Consider the following 20,671-nt stretch of genomic DNA (forward strand, 5'->3'; position numbering starts at 1 on the left):
AACAGAAAACACAGAACACAAAAACACAAAAACACAAAACACAAAACACAAAAACACAAAACAGAAAACAGAACACAAAAACACAAAAACACAAAACAGAAAACACAGAACACAAAAACACAAAAACACAAAACACAAAAACACAAAAACACACTTCCTCATGGTAAGAGAAAACAATCTGATCATCGTACACACACACACTCTCTCACACACACACACACACACACACACACACACACACACACACACACACACACACACACACACACACACACACACACACTCCCCCAGCATCTTTCTCTGCTGTCTGTGCTCCACTTTTACATCTCGTCATATTTCCTCGTCTCAGATGTGCGTTGTGTGTGTTGTGTGTGTCATCTTGTGTGTTGTGTGTGTCATCTTGTGTGTTGTGTGTGTCATCTTGTGCGTTGTGTGTGTCATCTTGTGTGTTGTGTGTGTCATCTTGTGTGGTGTGGGTCATCTTGTGTGTTGTGTGTTTCATCTTGTGTGTTGTGTGTGTCATCTTGTGTGTTGTGTGTGTCATCTTGTGTGTTGTGTGTTTCATCTTGTGTGTTGTGTGTGTCATCTTGTGTGTTGTGTGTGTCATCTTGTGTGTTGTGTGTTGTGTGTGTCATCTTGTGTGTTGTGTGTTGTGTGTGTCATCTTGTGTGTTGTGTGTGTCATCTTGTGTGTTGTGTGTGTCATCTTGTGTGTTGTGTGTGTCATCTTGTGTGTTGTGTGTGTCATCTTGTGTGTTGTGTGTTGTGTGTGTCATCTTGTGTGTTGTGTGTGTCATCTTGTGTGTTGTGTGTTGTGTGTGTCATCTTGTGTGTTGTGTGTGTCATCTTGTGTGTTGTGTGTGTCATCTTGTGTGTTGTGTGTGTCATCTTGTGCATTGTGTGTTGTGTGTGTCATCTTGTGTGTTGTGTGTTGTGTGTGTCATCTTGTGTGTTGTGTGTGTCATCTTGTGTGTTGTGTGTATCATCTTGTGTGTTGTGTGTCATCTTGTGCATTGTGTGTTGTGTGTGTCATCTTGTGTGTGTGTGTGTCATCTGATGCCGAGTATTGATCGGATGGATCCCGATCAATAAGCCGATGTGTCGCTGTGTGGACGCGGCCGCAGACGTTCGTTTGTCTGGAGGACGAAGAAGAGATCAAACACTAAAGAAATACATGTTTAAATACAGAAATAAACAAATACTAACATCAAAGAATAAATTGTTGTGAATAGAAACATTAAAACACATGAAGAGACATTCCACTGGCGCCGCTTAGCATAGCGCCGCTTAGCATAGACCCGCTTAGCATAGCCCCTCTTAGCATAGCCCCTCTTAGCATAGCCCCTGTTAGCATAGCGCCGCTTAGCATAGCGCCGCTTAGCATAGCGCCGATTAGCATAGACCCGCTTAGCATAGACCCGCTTAGCATAGCCCCTCTTAGCATAGCCCCTCTTAGCATAGCGCCGCTTAGCATAGTGCCTCTTAGCATAGCGCCGCTTAGCATAGCCCCTTTTAGCATAGCGCTGCTTAGCATAGCGCCTCTTGGCATAGCCCCTCTTAGCATAGCGCCGCTTAGCATAGCGCCGCTTAGCATAGCGCCGCTTTGCATAGCGCCACTTTGCATAGCGCCGCTTTGCATAGCCCCTCTTAGCATAGCGCCGCTTAGCATAGCGCCTCTTAGCATAGCCCCTCTTAGCATAGACCCGCTTAGCATAGCCCCTCTTAGCATAGACCCGCTTAGCATAGCGCCGCTTAGCATATCCCCGCTTAGCATAGCGCCACTTAGCATAGCGCCACTTAGCATAGTGCCACTTAGCATAGCGCCACTCGTCAATGTCACATCCACCAAATCGAGCAAGAGGCGGAGCTTTGTATCGTCTTCCTGTTTAATCGACGTATTCCGACGCGACGATTCGTACGATATCTTGGCGACTTTGTGCGTTCTTTTTTGTACGAAGAAAGTCTAGCAGCGTGCGGCCTTTTTAAAATAAAAGTCTGTCTTCACAGGAAACGACTGCAGTCGGTTAAGTCTGGCAACGCCCACTTAGCCCATGATTACCCCCCCCCCCCCCCCGGTGTTTTTGTTTGTTATTTGTTCGCCTCGAGGTCTCAACTTTATGAAAGAGTTTCAAGTTAAAAGCTTTTGGAGTGACACACATTTTGTATGATGAGAGAACAATGAGGATGTGATGAGGTCACAGCTGGAGCCCGAATGGAAGTCCTCCTTGTGTCCCCCGATGCCTCCTCATCGACCCTGTGTGTGTGTGTGTGTGTGTGTGTGTGTGTGTGTGTGTGTGTGTGTGTGTGACAGGACCGGCCAGGGCCCTCGGGGGGGGGGGGGGGGGGGGGTTGCTGTTTCCTCCACAAATACCTGATGTGACATGACAGCCAGTGGTGAAGGGGGTCCTGAATTGTGGAGGAGACCCAGGAGTCTGGCTGATGGAGGGGGGAGGGGGGGTCAGACCTCAAAAGGACAAGACTTCTCTCTCTCTCTCGCCCTCTCCTCCTCTCCCTCTCTTCACATGTTTTGACCTCTATATTCACTATTTCACTATTATTTAAGATACGTCGGGACTATGAACCCTTTCTTCTCGCACTCGCAGCAGATGAAGTGCCCCCCCCCCCCCCCCAACCAGCTCCCCCTCCACCCAGATAGATGTGGTAAAACAGTTGTTTGCTTATACACACACACACACACACACACACACACACACACACACACACACACACACACACACACACACACACACACACACACACACACACACACACTTACAGTGTTGGCAAACAACCAAATAAAACAAATACAGAGGTTGTTAAGAGGAGCATGTCAATAATTCATAATGGTGGATTATGCTTTGGTGAAGAAGAAGAAGAAGAAGAAGAAGAAGAAGAAGAAGAAGAAGAAGAAGAAGAAGAAGAAGAAGAAGAAGAAGAAGAAGAAGAAGAAGAAGTGTAGTTCCAGCTGCTGGCCGCTGGGGGGCGCTGGGCCTGTGAATGGACGCGTCAAGCCGGATTCAGACTGGGAGGAAATACAGGATATTAAACTGGGTATCCTTCAGAATAAAAGCACGTAATTAGTCGGACGTTTCTTGTGTTGTACAAATGTGGAAACGCGTTTCTTCTACACTGTGTTTGATTATTATAATAGTTTAAATAAAAGAATATTAACTAGATAGTGTTGATATGATGTTATATAGATTCTTTTTTGTATTATTAATAATAATAATAATAATACAAAAGTTGTACTTAAACCCTACCTACTAGTGATACTCTAGATATAATCTATTAAATATATAGTCTATAGTGCATAACTAGGATGAGGTCGAATAAAACAATGGAGGCGGGACAAAGACCTGGCAGGTTCTGGGTTATATCCCATAAGTGACTTGATGTTCTGGTCCCACTTACGTGTCACTATTATATTATATTATATATAGTCACATGCTCATAAACAATATTAGAGAAACTGTTGTGACGTGTTGATATTTGAGCTTTTATACGTATATAATTTACTTAATGCAAACACGATTTCTCCAAACACTGAATTCTGATCAACATTGGTTCTTCAGTCTTTATTCAACAAGAGAAAAAGTCAGAATACACATACATACGTGTAAACTAACATACCAGAGGGGCAACTAAAGGAAAATTAAATAGATATAAAGAAAAGGATAGAATAACAGTCGAAAAATAAAAATAAAGGGGACGCTAAGGAGTAATTACAAACTCTTTTTTTTTAACACAAACAAATGGGTCTTTGGCTTCTTACACAAGAATCAATACATTTACGATATTATTCCATTTTCAAATATAACATATTCATATAATAATTCAAAAATATTTCTCTTTTTTAGCTGCGTACGTTTTATTTTGAAATTGTCTTCTTTTTTTGGGACCGGAAACCGACGTCGCTGTGTCAGAGTTCGAGTCACGTGGTTGCAGCCTCACCGAGGGAGCCGGCGGAGCCAAGAGGAGAGAGGCGAGCCCCCCCCCCCTCCCCTCAAACGCGCATCCGCTGCCGTCACTTTGCGCTCCGCAGACCGCGAGACGGACGAACGGTGACCCCCCCCCCCCCACCCAACACACACCACCACCCGAAAACAACGCGTCCTTAAATGCAGCCGCCGGTGCTCGTGTGTGTGTGTGTGCGTGTGTTTAACGTGCGCGTGTGCGTGTGATGCACAAGAAGAAGAGGAGTGAAGGGAGGCTGAGGCTGAGGCTGCTGCTGCATGGAGCTCGGCACGGAACACCAGCGAGGATCGAGGCGCGCTGTCCCGGGAGAACTCCTCTGAAGACCGGGATGCTCCTGTAAAGCACCGGGGGCGCGCGGGCCGGTGAGTACACACGTCCGATCCCCGCCTCTTCTCTGTTCGGTTCCACTCCGGTGACATCTGGGGCGGTTTTTACATATATATATTTATATATATATATATAAATATATTTCTTCATATAAATATATATATATATATATTTATATATATATATATTTATTTCTATACATATATTTATTTCTCTCTTTCTCTCTCTCTATATATATTTATATACAGATATATAAATATATATAAACATGTCGCCTCCCACCTGTCTGATCAATCATTCAAGGCTTCTGAGTAAAAGTGCAGCACCGACCGCCTGGTCAGCGATGTGTGAAAGTTGCCCTCTTCTCATCCTGGAAACAAGGGTGCACTTTTTATTTATTTTTATTAATTTATTAATTTTTGTTGCAGGCGTCAAAGGTTTATTAATGTCTCTCTCTCTCTCTCTCTCTCTCTTCATTTTGGATTTTCTAAGTTTTGATTGGAGCGAGCATGTGTTGCACAACCGTCTGTGGTGCGAGGGGTGGGGTGTGTGTGTGTGTGTGGGTGAGGGTGTAGGTAGGTAGGTGTGTGTGTGTGTGTGGGTGAGGGTGATGCTCCGATCACACGTGTTCATCGTTAATCCGCCGATAGAGAGTGAGAGAGAGAGAGAGATATTAATTATGGACTCAGAGATTGAGAAGTGCAGGAGAGGAGACATGTCAACCAGAAACAGCCCCCCCCCCCCCCTATACTCACTACTTTCTTCTTCGCTTTCTCTTTGTTGGCGGCCGCTCAACACTTTGTATCTCGTGTGTTTCAAAATTTGAGATTCAAGCTCCGGCTCCGGTTGGAATGATGCTTTTTTTCTTCGCAGCCCGCCTACACACACACACACACACACACACACACACACACACACACACACACACACACACACACACACACACACACACACACACACACACACACACACACACACACACACACACACACACACACACACACACACACACACACACAAACCAGCAACAGTTTTCCTACCGAAGGCTCTCTCCAGAAGCGTCCTGACCAGCGGTCCCCCCCCCCCCCTTGTTGATTGTTGATTGCGCGGTTAGTTGACTACTCGTGCGAGTGAGGACTGTAATTCACGAGTATTGATTCACGACCCAGAGGCATTACGGCCGTGATGTCCCTGAACGCCCCGCCACACAGCCAACGAGGCGTGTTGGACATCGATGATGGTCCGAGCCTCGGCCGTCGGGTCGGGTGTGATCAGAACAATCAGAACTCAGAGGGAATGATGCAGCTGCAGCTCCGTCCTCTGTGGCCTTCTAACGACATGACACCATGTTCAGTTGTCGGTTCCTATTCCGCATAAAGAAATTATTCCTAATGAGTTGTTTACATGGCTAATGAAAAATAATGTACCTCTTATATTTATACAGTTTACGTGGAGCCGTGAAAACTTCATAATATATAGTTTTTATTAATAAATGTGTAGAAGTGAATCTCTGAATGCTGTGTGAACTAAACCCTCATCAACACATGAAGTATAGACTTCTATACAACCAGAGGAGCCCCCTGGTGGTCAGGAGAGAGAATGCAGCTTTAACACATGAAGCATAGACTTCTATACAACCAGAGGAGTCGCCCCCTGGTGGCCAGGAGAGAGAATGCAGCTTTAACACATGAAGCATAGACTTCTATACAACCAGAAGAGTCGCCCCCTGGTGGCCAGGAGAGAGAATGCAGCTTTAACACATGAAGCATATACTTCTATACAACCAGAGGAGCCCCCTGGTGGTCAGGAGAGAGAATGCAGCTTTAACACATGAAGCATAGACTTCTATACAACCAGAGGAGTCGCCCCCTGGTGGCCAGGAGAGAGAATGCAGCTTTAACACATGAAGCATAGACTTCTATACAACCAGAGGAGTCGCCCCCTGGTGGTCAGGAGAGATAATGCAGCTTTAACACATGAAGCATATACTTCTATACAACCAGAGGAGTCGCCCCCTGGTGGTCAGGAGAGAGAATGCAGCTTTAACACATGAAGCATAAACTTCTATACAACCAGAGGAGTCGCCCCCTGGTGGTCAGGAGAGAGAATGCAGCTTTAACACATGAAGCATAGACTTCTATACAACCAGAGGAGTCGCCCCCTGGTGGCCAGGAGAGAGAATGCAGCTTTAACACATGAAGCATAGACTTCTATACAACCAGAGGAGTCGCCCCCTGGTGGTTAGGAGAGAGAATGCAGCTTTAACACATGAAGCATATACTTCTATACAACCAGAGGAGTCGCCCCCTGGTGGCCAGGAGAGAGAATGCAGCTTTAACACATGAAGCATAGACTTGGCCGCCGGGTTGCGATGGAGTCGTTTTGCTGTTTGTTCTTCATGCTTTATTAAATATTCCTTCCCGTGCTCCTTCCTAATCCATCTGTCTGAATTTGCATGTTTCAGTCCCTGCATATATATATTTGTACGTTTCGCCGGCGACACCTCCGTCGTGTTACCGAGAGGACGAGGTGTGACACTCTGCCATAAATAAGCGAGTTCACCTTTCGCAGCAGCAGCTGCTTCATTGATTCCTCCGACAGTCGCGCAGGTGTCAGCTGCACTCAGCGGGGCGTTTCCATGCCGACCGGTTATCTATTCATCAACGGGCGGCGCCTCGCCTCCTCCGAGGGTTTGAGATACGCCGGCATCACGCGCGGTTTTACACGCGGCAGCATCCGAGGGAAACTGTAGGGACGGAGAGAGAGAGAAAGCTCGGAGGAAGGGTGGAGTCCCGGAGGACCCCCCCCCCCCCCCCCCCGCGGAGAGGCGGATCCCACATCGATTGGTTTAGTAAGACAATCCCGAGGCTTTTAGCGCCGCTGCTTAATAAAATTTGCTCGTTGAAAGAGAGAGATCACATCGGCTGAACGCCGTGCGACCGACCCCGATGTGAACATTTCTATACAACCAGAGGAGTCGCCCCCTGGTGGTCAGGAGAGAGAATGCATCATCGGCATCCGCTCGGAGGATAAAAAAAAATACTTTTCATGCATCCCGAGGGACTTTTATCTCCAGGAAATGTCCGAGCTTTAACACATGAAGCATAGACTTCTATACAACAAGAGGAGTCGCCCCCTGGTGGTCAGGAGAGAGAATGCAGCTTTAACACACGAAGCATAGACTTCTATACAACCAGAGGAGTCACCCCCTGGTGGTCAGGAGAGAGAATGCAGCTTTAACACATGAAGCATAGACTTCTATACAACCAGAGGAGTCTCCCTCTGGTGGTCAGGAGAGAGAATGCAGCTTTAACACACGAAGCATAGACTTCTATACAACCAGAGGAGTCGCCCCCTGGTGGTCAGGAGAGAGAATGCAGCTTTAACACATGAAGCATAGACTTCTATACAACCAGAGGAGGCTCCGTATTTGTCGAGCTAAAACCAGTCGAGTGTAGCTCGTGATCTCTGGCCCGTCTGAAGGAAATGTGTCTCTGTCAAATCTCTCCGGGGTTTTTTTTCCCGACGTCAACAAAAAGGTCGTGAACCTTCGGGAGTGAATGTCGGCGACGGGATCGTCTCCCAAACTTAAGCGGCGGCGCCTTCCAGATCTTGCAGTCTGTGTTTTTTTATCTGCTTGTCGAAGCGTTTCTTTCTCTTCTTCTTTTTTGTTTGTTGGCATTTGTTAATTGAGACTGATTGTGCTCCCAATTATTGTTTATACATTTCAGGTGTGTGTGTCATGTGACCACGGTCTATATAAGCTGATGCACCTGCAGATAATAAAGCGCTTGAGTACCATTCTTACAAACTTGCATCCAGTGTTTTTGTCCTCCCAAGTTTATATATGTTGAGTCGATAATGCAGTCAAGCTCTGCTTAACAGCATTGACATAAAAAGGGATTAAAAGAAGATGTGATTCTGTTGTAGGGGTACAATTATGGAATAATGTTTAAATGGATGTAACAATGGTGAACTTTTTAGTTTTCTAGGGAATTATTTATAAAACAATTCTTGAGAGATATAAATGTGATTGAAATGTATTTATATGGAAGATGTATGTGTGTATGTGTATATATGTATGCATATATTTATTTATATGTATGTATGTGTATGTATATATATATATATATGTATATATTTATTTGATTAATATAAAATAACGACAATTAAAAAAAAACAATATATATATTGTTTTTTTTAATTTTCTTTATTTCTTTATTTGATATTAATTTTCTGATTTATTTGATATTAATTCAAGATAGGAATATATCAGAATTTTTTGCTTCTACCTATACCTTTTCAGCCTTTCTGTTTTGTATATTATATATGATAATATTGTATTTGATTTGATTGACTGAATAAAAAAACAACATCCTGTCTTCTTCTCTTTTTTTCTTTCCGTACCGCAGCTCCTCCTCCCATCCGTCTATCTCTTCTCTCGCGGTGTCGAGAGTCACGCGCTTCAGAGAAACAACGAGCTATTTCTAGGAATGGCGGCGGGACTGCGTGAAGCGAAGCGAAGTGACACGACCGCGCTTCAGATTTCTCGGAGCCTTGAAAACCTATAAAAAAAAGAAGTCGTCTTTATTTAGTCCTCGGTTTCTTTTGACGCCTTCGCACATTCGCACCTCGCCGCCGTCAGATAGCGCGTCGCTACGGAAACGAGCCGCGCATCAAAAGATGCACGACCGCGTTGTTCGCTCGCTCTTTTTTTTTTGCAGAATGACATTTTGATTCGGGGAACGTTACTTCCCGTGGAAGGGGCGCTAATATATATATATATATATATATATATATTTGTTTTGACATCTTAAAAAAAATCTCTTTTAACTCTGAAGAATGTGGGACGTGAGGATTATTTTTAGGCGTTTTTTTGATGATTTTAATGTTCTTATTTATGTGTTCACCTCCACATGAAAGCAAGCCGAGGTCCCAGGTGGTCTCTCTCTCTCTCTCTCTCTCTTTATTTATACCCTCTCACACACTTCCCCTCTCTTTCATGCGACCACACACACACATAGTTATTTAAAATGTTTCCATAAGATGCACGTCATCGTTTCAGCAGCTTTTTGTGTTTCTAACTCGATGGATGCAGTGTGTGTGTGTGTGTGTGTGTGTATGTGTGTATGTGTGTGCATGTGTATGTGTGTGTGTGTGTCAGCATGGAAGCTGTCACGGAGTCTCTGCTAACCCAATTAACCGAAACCGAGCGTTAACCCAATTAGCAGTCGCTCTGCACTACATTAACCCAGTTCACACACACACACACACACACACACACACACACACACACACACACACACACACACACACACACACACACACACACATGCCACTGGCATCAAACATGCAGGGCCGGCGGGTCAGAGTGGAGTCACGACTGATATGATGTACTCCCATCCTGAGCTGCAATGCCTGTGAAACATGAATGAAATGTGATGTTTTCACATCGCAAACGTTAGCGTTGGCGTTAGCGATAGCGTTAGCGCCGCACGCAGATTATAGACTTTGGGCTCTGTGAAGAGATCTGAAGGCGTTTTTGTGTTTGATCATCGGAGACCGGAGATGAGAGGAGGAGTCTGTGCGTGACGCCGCCCCCCGTCGGCTCGTGGGCCGCCGGGTTGGCGTTTACCGGCCGGTTGCCATCTTGTTTTTGTTTTTTTACGGCAAACAAGAAGTCACACGAGAGGAGAAGAAGACTTGAAACTAGAGACTGAGACACAAACTCATGTTTACAATGTTTACTGAAGGAATACATCAAGAGAAGTAGAGTCACTATATAGACTTCTATACAACCAGAGGAGCCCCCTGGTGGTCAGGAGAGAGAATGCAGCTTTAACACATGAAGCATAGACTTCTATACAACCAGTCGCCCCCTGGTGGTCAGGAGAGATAATGCAGCCGTAACACATGAAGCATAGACTTCTATACAACCAGAGGAGCCCCCTGGTGGTCAGGAGAGAGAATGCAGCTTTAACACATGAAGCATAGACTTCTATACAACCAGAGTTGTCGCCCCCTGGTGGTCAGGAGAGAGAATGCAGCTTTAACACACGAAGCATAGACTTCTATACAACCAGAGGAGCCCCCTGGTGGTCAGGAGAGAGAATGCAGCTTTAACACATGAAGCATAGACTTCTATACAACCAGAGTTGTCGCCCCCTGGTGGTCAGGAGAGAGAATGCAGCCGTAACACATGAATCATAGACTTCTATACAACCAGAGGAGCCCCCTGGTGGTCAGGAGAGAAAATGCAGCTTTAACACATGAAGCATAGACTTCTATACAACCAGAGTTGTCGCCCCCTGGTGGTCAGTAGAGAATGCATTTGTTTTGTATTTTGCTGACGTAATACAAACGTTTTCAAGGTTTTTCTTTTCAAGTCTTTCTTCTCAGCCGTGGAGGTGTGAGGTATGCGTCCTTGTTGGAGAAGTAAAGAAAGGCAGCATGATTCACTCAGAGATGAGCAACCCACAGAGCTCTCTCTCTCTCTCTCTCTCTCTCGGTCATGTGGGTGAACGTTTCGAGCAACACATCTGGGTTAATGCTTTTTCCAACGAGCCGCTGGCCGAGGCTTTTAAAGCCAGATCAAAATCAATGGCTCCTCCGTCCGAGGCGGGAAGGACCAGCTTCTCTCTCTCGCCCTCTCTCTCTCTCTCTCAGCGTGAGAGGACGTGTGGTTGTGGAGCAGAGGAGCATTGTTGGTTTAAAGGTGGTTTTTCCACGCTAAAGAGTGACTGGGTTAACAGGTATGTTTGCTGTGAGTGTATGTGGGTTCACCCGACTGTCTGTGTGAGTGTGAGTTCATGGAGGTTTTTGTTTGTGTGTCTGTGTGCGTTAGCAGCGTGCGGCTAGCGGCGAGCTAACCGGCGGGCTAACGGGGAGCTAGCGGGGAGCTAGCGTCATGGAGGACTTGAGCTTCCTCACGCGGGCACACTGTCAGGACACCGGAGTCGAGAAGAAAACCCGGGTCGCTGTAGTGGTAACCCACGATTTACCCAGTGGGCAATTGAGGACCCAGATGCAGAGAGTACAGTCAAAAGATAGTTTTATTTCCTCTCCGTCACAACGGAGTTTCACAAAATGTAAACGTGTCTTTGAAGCAGCAATAACGTGAACACAAGAGGTAGGTCCAAATGAAAGTGTCAAATCCAAAAAGGGTATAATCCCAACAACGAGTCAAATCCAAAAATGGTATCATCCAAACCAAGAGTCACAATCCAAAAATGGTATAATCCAAACAAGAGTCAAAATCCAAAACACGGAAGAATAGCAAACGTTACGAGAGGGTAACGAGGATCACTAAGTATAATCAAACGTCGCGATGACGTGTCTAGCACACTGCCAGGTATTTATACCCTGGTCAAACAAAGTTAATTGAACTTTTCCAAGTGAAAACAGGTGTGGAACAGAAAGACTGAAATAATGTCTTTCGGCCACCAGAGGTCGCCAAATGACCCCAGTGGCAAAAACAGAAGTCCCAAATCATGACAGTACCCCCCCTCTTAGGGGAGTCTCCTGACGACCCCTGGGCGATCAGGATGCTTGCGGTGAAAGTCACTGATGAGGGAGTCGTCAAAAATGTTCCGGGCCGGGACCCATGAGCGCTCCTCTGTGTTGTAACCCTCCCAGTCCACCAGGTACTGTAACCCGCGCCCCGCCCGACGGGAGTCCAGCAACCGGCGAACTGTGAAGGCAGGCTGTCCACCCACGATGCGGGGGGTGGGAGGGGGCTTGGCAGCCGGGGCCAGAGGAGAGGACAGGAGGGGTCGCAGGAGGGAAACATGGAATGAGGGGTTAATCCTCAGGGTGCGAGGGAGCTGGAGCTGGTAGGTCACCGGGTTGATCCTCCGGACGATCTTGAACGGACCAATAAACCGAGGCGCCAGCTTGCGGGACTCCACTCGCAAGGGAATATCCCGTGCGGACAACCACACCCTCTGTCCTGGACGGAAGGAAGGAGCAGGTCGCCGACGTCGGTTGGCCTGGGACTGGTTGGTCCTCGCGGTGCGCACCAGGTTCTGCCGGGCCTTCTTCCAGGTCCGCCTACACCTTCTCATGAAGTGTTGAACAGAGGGCACCCCAACCTCCTCCTCCTGCTCTGCAAACAAGGGAGGCTGGAACCCAAACTGACATTGAAAAGGAGACATATTAGTAGCGGAAGACTGGAGGGTGTTGTGTGCATATTCTGCCCACGGAAGACAGGAGCTCCAGGAGGATGCGTTGTCTGCCCCCAGTGCCCTCAGGGTGGTCTCGAGCTCCTGATTCATCCTCTCCGTCTGTCCGTTCGACTGAGGGTGGAAGCCGGAGGAGAGGCTGACCGTCGCCCCAATGCTCTTGCAGAAAGCCCGCCACACCCTGAAAGAAAACTGGGGACCACGGTCGGACACGATATCCAGTGGAAGACCAAACAGCCGAAAAACATGGTTAAACGCGAGTTTCGCGGTTTCAAGTGTGGACGGTAGCTTGGGTAATGGCACAAAGCGACAGGCTTTCGAAAACCTGTCTACAATGACAAGAATAACAGTGTTCCCCTCCGATATGGGGAGACCGGTCACAAAGTCCATGGAAATGTGGGACCACGGTCGGTGTGGAATGGAGAGGGGATGTAGTAACCCCTGAGGCCGCTGGTGGCAGTTCTTGCTTCGTACACAGACGGAGCAGGCCCCGACAAACGACTTAACATCCTCGGCCATGCCAGGCCACCAAAACCGTCTCTGCACGAACTCCAGCGTCCGTCGAGCCCCAGGGTGTGCTGTGATACGTGAAGCGTGGCCCCACTGGAGTACCTGTGATCGTACGCCTCGGAGAACGAAGAGGAATCCAGGCCTCTCCGGACCTGGGGTGGGTTCGTCCCGTTGCGCCCTTCTGACCTTGGCCTCAATCCCCCAGCGGATGGATGCCACGATCCGGGAAAGAGGAATGATGGACCTCTCTTCCGTATCTTGGCTATCCGAGGGAAACTGCCGGGACAAGGCGTCGGGCTTGATGTTCTTCGACCCTGGGCGGTAGGAAAGGGTAAAGTCGAACCGACTAAAAAACAGGGACCATCGAGACTGTCGGGGGTTGAGGCGCTTGGCAACCTGGAGGTACTCAAGGTTCCGATGGTCCGTCCACACCAGGAACGGATGTTGAGCGCCCTCCAGCCAGTGCCTCCACTCCTCGAGCGCCAGCTTGACGGCCAGCAACTCCCGGTCACCCACGTCGTGCGGGATTCTGCAGGACTCAGCCGGTGGGAGAAGAAAGCGCAGGGGTGGATCTTGTCGTCCTGAGCCCTCTGTGAGAGTATAGCCCCAACCCCTACCTCAGAGGCATCCACCTCCACCGTGAATGGCAGGGATGGGTCCGGAAGGACGAGAATGGGGGCTGAGGAGAACCTTCTCTTCAGTTCACAAAAGGCCTCCTCCGCTTTAGAGGACCAGACGAAGGGACCACGACCCTTCTTGGTAAGGGCGGAGATGGGTTCTGCAATAGAACTAAAGCCTCGGATGAACCTCCGATAAAAATTTGCAAAGCCCAGGAACTGCTGCACCCCCTTAATGGATTTAGGGGCCTCCCAGTCCCTCACTGCCTTCGTCTTCTTTGGATCCATCTCAATCTGGGCCTCCCTGAGGATGTACCCCAGGAAGGTAACCTCAGGTCTGTGGAATTCGCACTTTTGGGGTTTCACAAAAAGATGGTTCTTAAGGAGTCTTTTGAGAACCTGTCGGACGTGTAGGCGATGTTCCTGCAGAGAACTGGAGAAAATCGTCCAGGTACACGAAAACGAAGTGATTAATCATGTCACGGAGACAGTCATTGATCAGGGCCTGGAACACTGGTGGAGCATTAGTTAGGCCGAAAGGCATCACCTGGTATTCGTAGTGCCCCGTCGGGGTGTTGAAGGCCGTCTTCCACTCGTCCCCCTTCCGGATGCGGACCAGGTGGTACGCATTTCGCAGGTCTAGTTTGGTAAAAATGCTTGCACCCTGGAGGAGGTCAAATGCTGTGGACATCAGTGGCAGGGGATAGCGATTACGGATGGTGATCTTGTTAAGGCTCCGGTAGTCGATACAGGGCCGCAGGGAACCGTCCTTCTTGCCCACGAAGAAAAACCCCGCTCCGGCAGGAGACGTGGACGGACGGATGAACCCGGACGCTAGAGCGTCCCTGATGTAATCGTCCATGGCCCTCCTTTCTGGACGGGAACGGGAAAAAATCCGCCCCCTGGTTGGACTGGCACCTGGTTGTAGCTCGACTGAGCAGTCGTATGGCCGGTGAGGTGGAAGAGAAGCGGCCCGGCTCTTGCTGAACACCTCCTGCAGATCCAGGTACTCTGCCGGCACCAGCGACAGTTCAGCAGGCTCAGGAGGCTTGGGAAAACAAAGCGGAGAATCAATGAAGAGACAGGTGGCGTGGCAGGTAGGACCCCATTCGAGGATGCGGCCCGTTACCCAGTCAAGATGGGGGTTGTGGCGGTTGAGCCACGGGAACCCCAAGACCACTGGAAACTCCGGAGAGCAGATCAGGTTTAGGGAGATCTCCTCACGATGATCTCCCAGTTGCAGCCTCACCTGTGATGTGACTCGGGTCACGCTGCCGTTACCCAGTGCTCGCCCATCAAGGGCGGTGACAGCAAGCGGTGTCTCAAGGGAGACCAGAGGGATCTTGAGCCTTAGCGCAAGACCCCGGTCTATGAAATTTCCCGCTGCCCCGGAGTCTACCAGAGCCTGGCATGAATGTTCATTCTTGCCCCAGGAGATGGAAATAGGGAGATACACCGCTTGGTCCGGAGACTGGGAAGAAAAGGTTGCGCCCGTCACAACCCCTCCCTGGTTGGACGGACGACCCCTTTTCCCGAAAGCTCGAGACAAGAAGATATGCGGTGACCAGTTTCGCCGCAGTAAAGACAAAGACCCTGACGCTTCCGCCGCTCCTTCTCTTTGGCAGACAGTCGGGCCCCGCCCAGCTGCATAGGCTCGGGGTCTTCACCTGACTTGGACCTCCAAGAATCTGCTGGTAGTAGCCAGGAGACCCCCTGGTCCCCGCGATGCTCCCTCATACGGTTGTCCAATCGCACGGCGTGGGCAATCAGAGGTTCTAACTCCCTGGGGCACCCGATCGAAGCCAACCTGTCCTTCAGGGCGTCCGACAGCCCGTGGTGGAAGGCCGTTACCAGAGCCTTGTCGTTCCATTCACTCTCCTCTGCGAGAGTGTGGAACTCAATGGCATAGTCCATAACGGAACGCTTGTCCTGCCGAATAGTCATTAGCAGCTTGGCAGTGTCTGGCCCGGTTGTGGACTGGTCAAAGACCAGTAACATCTCCTCCTGGAAATCCTTGAAGGAAGAGCATACTGAGCCCTGCTTCGCCCAGACTGCGGTAGCCCATTTCAAGGCCTTGTCTGTGAGAAGGGTAATGATGTACGCTATGCGGAAGCGGTCCGAGGAAAAGGCACGGGGTTGGAGCTCAAAGATCAGGTCGCACTGTGTAAGAAAACCTCGACAACCCCCCTTGCTGCCATCATAGCGATGCGGCTGGGAGACCCGGGGTTCCACAGAGGAGTGTGGAACAGGAGCCTCAGGAAGATGCTGTGCTGCGCTTCTCTGGTCCAGTTGTTGCAGGTGCTGGGTGTGGCGAAGTACGTCTTCCTGCTGGCGAGCAATATCCGCCTGTTGGCGGGCAAGGTTCTCCTGCTGGAGAGTCATGCTGTCGTGCTGGGAAGTAAGCAGCGCCTGCTGGTGGACCATCTGCTCCCGCTGCGCCTCCAGCTCTGCCTGCTGGCGAGTAGCCTTCTTCAGCTGGCGATCTTCTGCTTCCTTGTGGTGAACTAGTGCTTGTTCGTGCTGGTCAAGACGGGTGTTGCTTGAATGTAGGCTAAGGGATATAGCCTGGAGGGTCTGCTCCATTCTCTCCCATTGCTGGGACATGTGAGGGTAACGAGGATCACTAAGTATAATCAAACGTCGCAATGACGTGTCTAGCACACTGCCAGGTATTTATACCCTGGTCAAACAAAGTTAATTGAACTTTTCCAAGTGAAAACAGGTGTGGAACAGAAAGACTGAAATAATGTCTTTCGGCCACCAGAGGTCGCCAAATGACCCCAGTGGCAAAAACAGAAGTCCCAAATCATGACACACACGGCATTAGAGTGGCGCCGAGTTTCCCGTGCTCGGAGGAGGAGGTGGGGCTGGCAGTGGGCGACGTGGTCGTGACGGGTCATCAGGGGCATGTATGTGCCGGTGGCGCCGCTGGCCACACCGTCGGTTCGGGTCACCGTGGCCAACGTGCCTCCTTTTATAAAAGAGGAGGTGATTTTGAAGGAGCTGGTGAAGCACGGGAAGGTGGTGTCCCGGCTGAAGAAGATCCCCTCAGGGTGGAAGTCCTCCCGGATGAGGCAGTGTGGTCCCACCGGAGGCATCTCTCCATGATCCTGAACAACAGGGGAGAAGAGCTCCGCCTCCGGGTGTTCATCAGGGTGGAGAGCTCCGCCTCCGGGTGTTCATCAGGGTGGAGAGCTCCGCCTCCGGGTGTTCATCAGGGTGGAGAGCTCCGCCTCCGGGTGTTCATCAGGGTGGAGAGCTCCGCCTCCGGGTGTTCATCAGGGTGGAGAGCTCCGCCTCCGGGTGTTCATCAGGGTGGCCGAGCACAACTACCTAATTTACATCTCCTCAGGGAACGGGAAGTGCTTCATCTGTGGCGAGAGGGGCACATAGCCCGGGACTGCCACCGGTGGAGAGCTGCTGAGCAGAACACCAGCAGGGCGGCTCCTCGGGGGCAGAACCAGGGGGGGGCGGAGGGCACGGGGGGTGCACAGCAGGGGGGGAGGGGGGGCAACCAGGGACTGCAGGTACCCAGAGGGGGGAGGAGAGGGAGCAGGCAGGAACTGGGGGCTCCCAGCAGGATGAGGAGAGAGAGCAGGCAGAGATGGGGGGTGCCCAGCAGGTTGTGGAGGAGGAGGAGGAGGGGGGCACTGGGCCAGTCCAGCAAGGTGAGGGTGAGGAGGTAGAAGAGGAGGAGAGGAGAGAAGAGGGAGGGGCTGGGGCTGAGGTGGCCCAAGAAGGTGAAGAGGAGGACAAGGGAGACAGGCGTCAGGGAGGTGAGGCTGTCAGACAGCGAGGTGGACATGGAGGCGGAGGAGGAGAGCCTCAGAGTCCCCCGTTTAAAGAGGAAGTGTGGAGGAAGTGACGGAGGGAAGAAGGAGGTCCAGGACAGAGGGGGCGGAGCCAGAGTCCAGCTCGGAGGAAGACTCCGACTCTGATCCACACTACAGTGTGGAGGAGATTAAAGAGTTCCTCCGGAAGACCAAGCAGACGTGGCACGTCAAGGTGGAGGACCACGTCAAGGTGGAGGACCACGTCAAGGTGTGCATTTTCTACCTGTGAGGCGAGACTACTGACTACTTGGATCCTGCTAAGTATCTTCTTTAAACTAGTTTTATCTGCTAAAGTTACTGTTGTATTTGTCGTTTAAAGCTGCTAGATTGTTAGTTTGTCCTGTTTTAAGGAGTTGTTTTGGTAGAGAAGTGTGTCCTGTGTTCTGACACCTGAATCTTCACTGATTGGACGAGCGATCATCACCTGGTTTCTGTTGAGTGTCATTTGAATACCAAAAGACAAGGGGCGGTGTCAACGCGGCTGGAGGTAATTGGCACTAACTTGGGCTCATAACCGGATGGGGTTTTTCGCGTCAGCTGTAGCGTCAGCGTGACTCATCGGACGAAGACTCGGAGGACAAAGACATAGGAGTCTTCCGTTGGAGTCAAGACTCGGAGGACAAAGACATAGGAGTCTTCCGTTGGAGTCTTCGGGGTGGATGAGTCTTTTCCCCATTTTGTGAATATGTGTGTCTTTTCCATACCTGTGCGTATCTCTACTCGTAGTTACTAAAGGACTCGTTCATTCATGTACCGGAACCCCTCCTCTGTTATCCTTCCTACCCGTTCTACTCACACCCAGCACCTTGTCACGGGAGGCCTCTGGAACTGTCAGTCAGCCAACCGCAAGGCTGACTTCATCTCTGGCTTTGCTGTGGAGCAGTCGCTTGACTTCCTGGCTCTCACTGAGACCTGGATCACAGCAGACAACACGTCTACCCCGGCTGCTCTCTCCTCGGCCTTCTCCTTCAGCCACACACCCAGACCCTCTGGTCGGGGTGCAGCTACAGGTTTACTCATCTCACCCACATGGTGTTTCGCTCCCTACCCGCTTCCACTCTTTATCCCACTGACTTTTGAGTTTCATGCTGTGACCGTTACTCATCCGGTTCAACTTCACATTGTTGTTCTCTACCGTCCCCCTGGTTCTTTGGGAGATTTCTTGGAAGAGCTAGACGTCCTCCTATCGAACTTCGCGGAACACGGCCCCCCGCTCATCCTTCTGGGTGACTTCAACATCCAGACAGAGAAGTCATGTGATCTCTTACTCTTACTGTCTTCCTTTGACCTCTCACTCAGTCCCTCCCCTCCCACTCACAAAGCCGGCAACCACCTTGACTACATTTTCACAAGAAACTGCTCTACCTCTAACCTCACTGTAACTCCTCTCCATGTCTCTGACCACTTCTTCATCTCTTACTCTCTCTCGCTCTCTGGTACTGACAACCCAACCATATCTACAGACTCTGCACCTGTACGCCGCAACATTCGCACCCTCTGCCCCTCCTCTCTGGCCTCCTCTGTCCTATCTGCTCTCCCCTCAACTGACTGCTTCTCACTCATGCAGCCTAACTCTGCCGCAGACACTCTCCTCTCTTCCCTGTCTTCATCTCTTGATTCTCTTTGTCCTTTTAAGACACGACCGGTTCGGAAATCCTCTCCGGCTCCGTGGTTGTCGGACTCGGTGCGCGCCGAGAGAGCCACCCTGCGAGCGACGGAAAGGAAATGGCGAAAAACGAATCAAGCGGAAGACTTGCTCTTCTATCAATCTCTCCTCTCCTGATTCTCTACCTCTATCTCTGCAGCCAAAAGCTCGTTCTACCTGACCAAAATTCAGTCTTCCTTCTCTAACCCCAAAAAACTCTTCTCTATCTTTTCCAACCTCCTTGATCCCCCCTGTCCCCCTCCTCCTTCCACCCTTTTGCCGAGCCACTTTGTCGACTACTTTACAAACAAGATAGACGACATACGCTCCTCCTTTACAAATCCATCTTCTATCACCTCAACAACACTAACTTCTTCATCCCCTCTCTTCCTCTTTCACCCCTTGTCTCCCAATCAAGTTCTTAGCTTGGTGACCTCCGCTCGACCGACCACCTGCGCCCTTGACCCCGTCTCCCATCCTCCAGGCTATTGCTCCTGATCTTCTGTCCTTTCTCACCCATCTTATTAACAGCTCACTCTCAACTGGTTGTTTCCCCAACTCTCTGAAGGAGGCGAGAGTCAACCCTCTCCTGAAGAAACCCACGCTTGACCCGTCTGAAGTCAGCAACTACAGACCGGTCTCTCTTCTTCCTTTTCTCTCCAAAACTCTGGAGCGAGCTCTCTTGAGCCAAGTGTCCTCCTATCTCCACAGTAACAACCTTCTTGACCCTCACCAGTCTGGATTCAAGGCCGGCCACTCGACAGAGACGGCCCTCCTTGCTGTCTCCGAGCAGCTTCACACTGCTAGAGCAGCCTCTCTCTCCTCTGTCCTTATCCTTCTCGACCTTTCTGCAGCATTTGACACCGTGAACCACCAGATCCTTATCTCTTCTCTTCAGGACCTGGGGATCTCAGGCACTGCACTCGCTCTTTTCTCTTCCTACCTTAAAGACCGCACCTACCGGGTAACGTGGAGAGGATCTGTGTCTGATCCTTGTCCTCTCACTATGGGGTTCCTCAAGGCTCCGTCCTGGGTCCCCTCCTCTTCTCTCTGTACACAAATTCTCTCGGCTCTGTCATTCATTCGCATGGCTTCTCCTACCATAGCTATGCTGACGACACCCAACTGATCTTCTCGTTTCCACCGTCTGAAACACGGGTGGCGGCGCGAATCTCTGCCTGTCTGACTGACATCTCTCAGTGGATGTCTGCTCACCATCTGAAAATCAACCCTGACAAGACCGAGCTACTATTCCTTCCAGGGAAAGGCTCCCCCACCCACGACCTGACTATCACCTTCAACAGCTCTGTGTTGGCCCCTACCCTGACTGCCAGGAACCTCGGGGTGACACTCGACAGTCAACTCTCCCTGACGGCCAATATCGCTGCGACGACGCGTTCCTGTAGGTACATGCTGCACAACATCAGGAGAATACGGCCTCTTCTTACTCAGAAGGCGGCGCAGGTTCTGATCCAGGCTCTGGTCATTTCACGCCTCGACTACTGCAACTCCCTCCTGGCAGGTCTACCTGCTAAGGCCATCCGACCTCTGCAGCTCATCCAGAATGCAGCAGCTCGACTGGTCT

General features: G+C 50.0%; 1 protein-coding gene across 1 annotated transcript in view; it reads left to right on the forward strand.

Annotated features, from left to right (window-relative positions):
• The first annotated feature begins 4,096 nt into the window (after nucleotides 1-4,096).
• Nucleotides 4,097-20,671, forward strand: part of LOC130198912 (collagen alpha-3(V) chain) — a 52,904-nt gene continuing 36,329 nt past the window's right edge. Inside the window, exon 1 of the mRNA XM_056422018.1 lies at nucleotides 4,097-4,336. The gene's annotated coding sequence lies outside the window, so the exon portion shown is untranslated. The remainder of the gene's footprint in view (nucleotides 4,337-20,671) is intronic.

The sequence above is a fragment of the Pseudoliparis swirei genome, chromosome 9 (assembly GCF_029220125.1).
Source record: "Pseudoliparis swirei isolate HS2019 ecotype Mariana Trench chromosome 9, NWPU_hadal_v1, whole genome shotgun sequence".
NCBI lineage: Eukaryota > Metazoa > Chordata > Actinopteri > Perciformes > Liparidae > Pseudoliparis > Pseudoliparis swirei.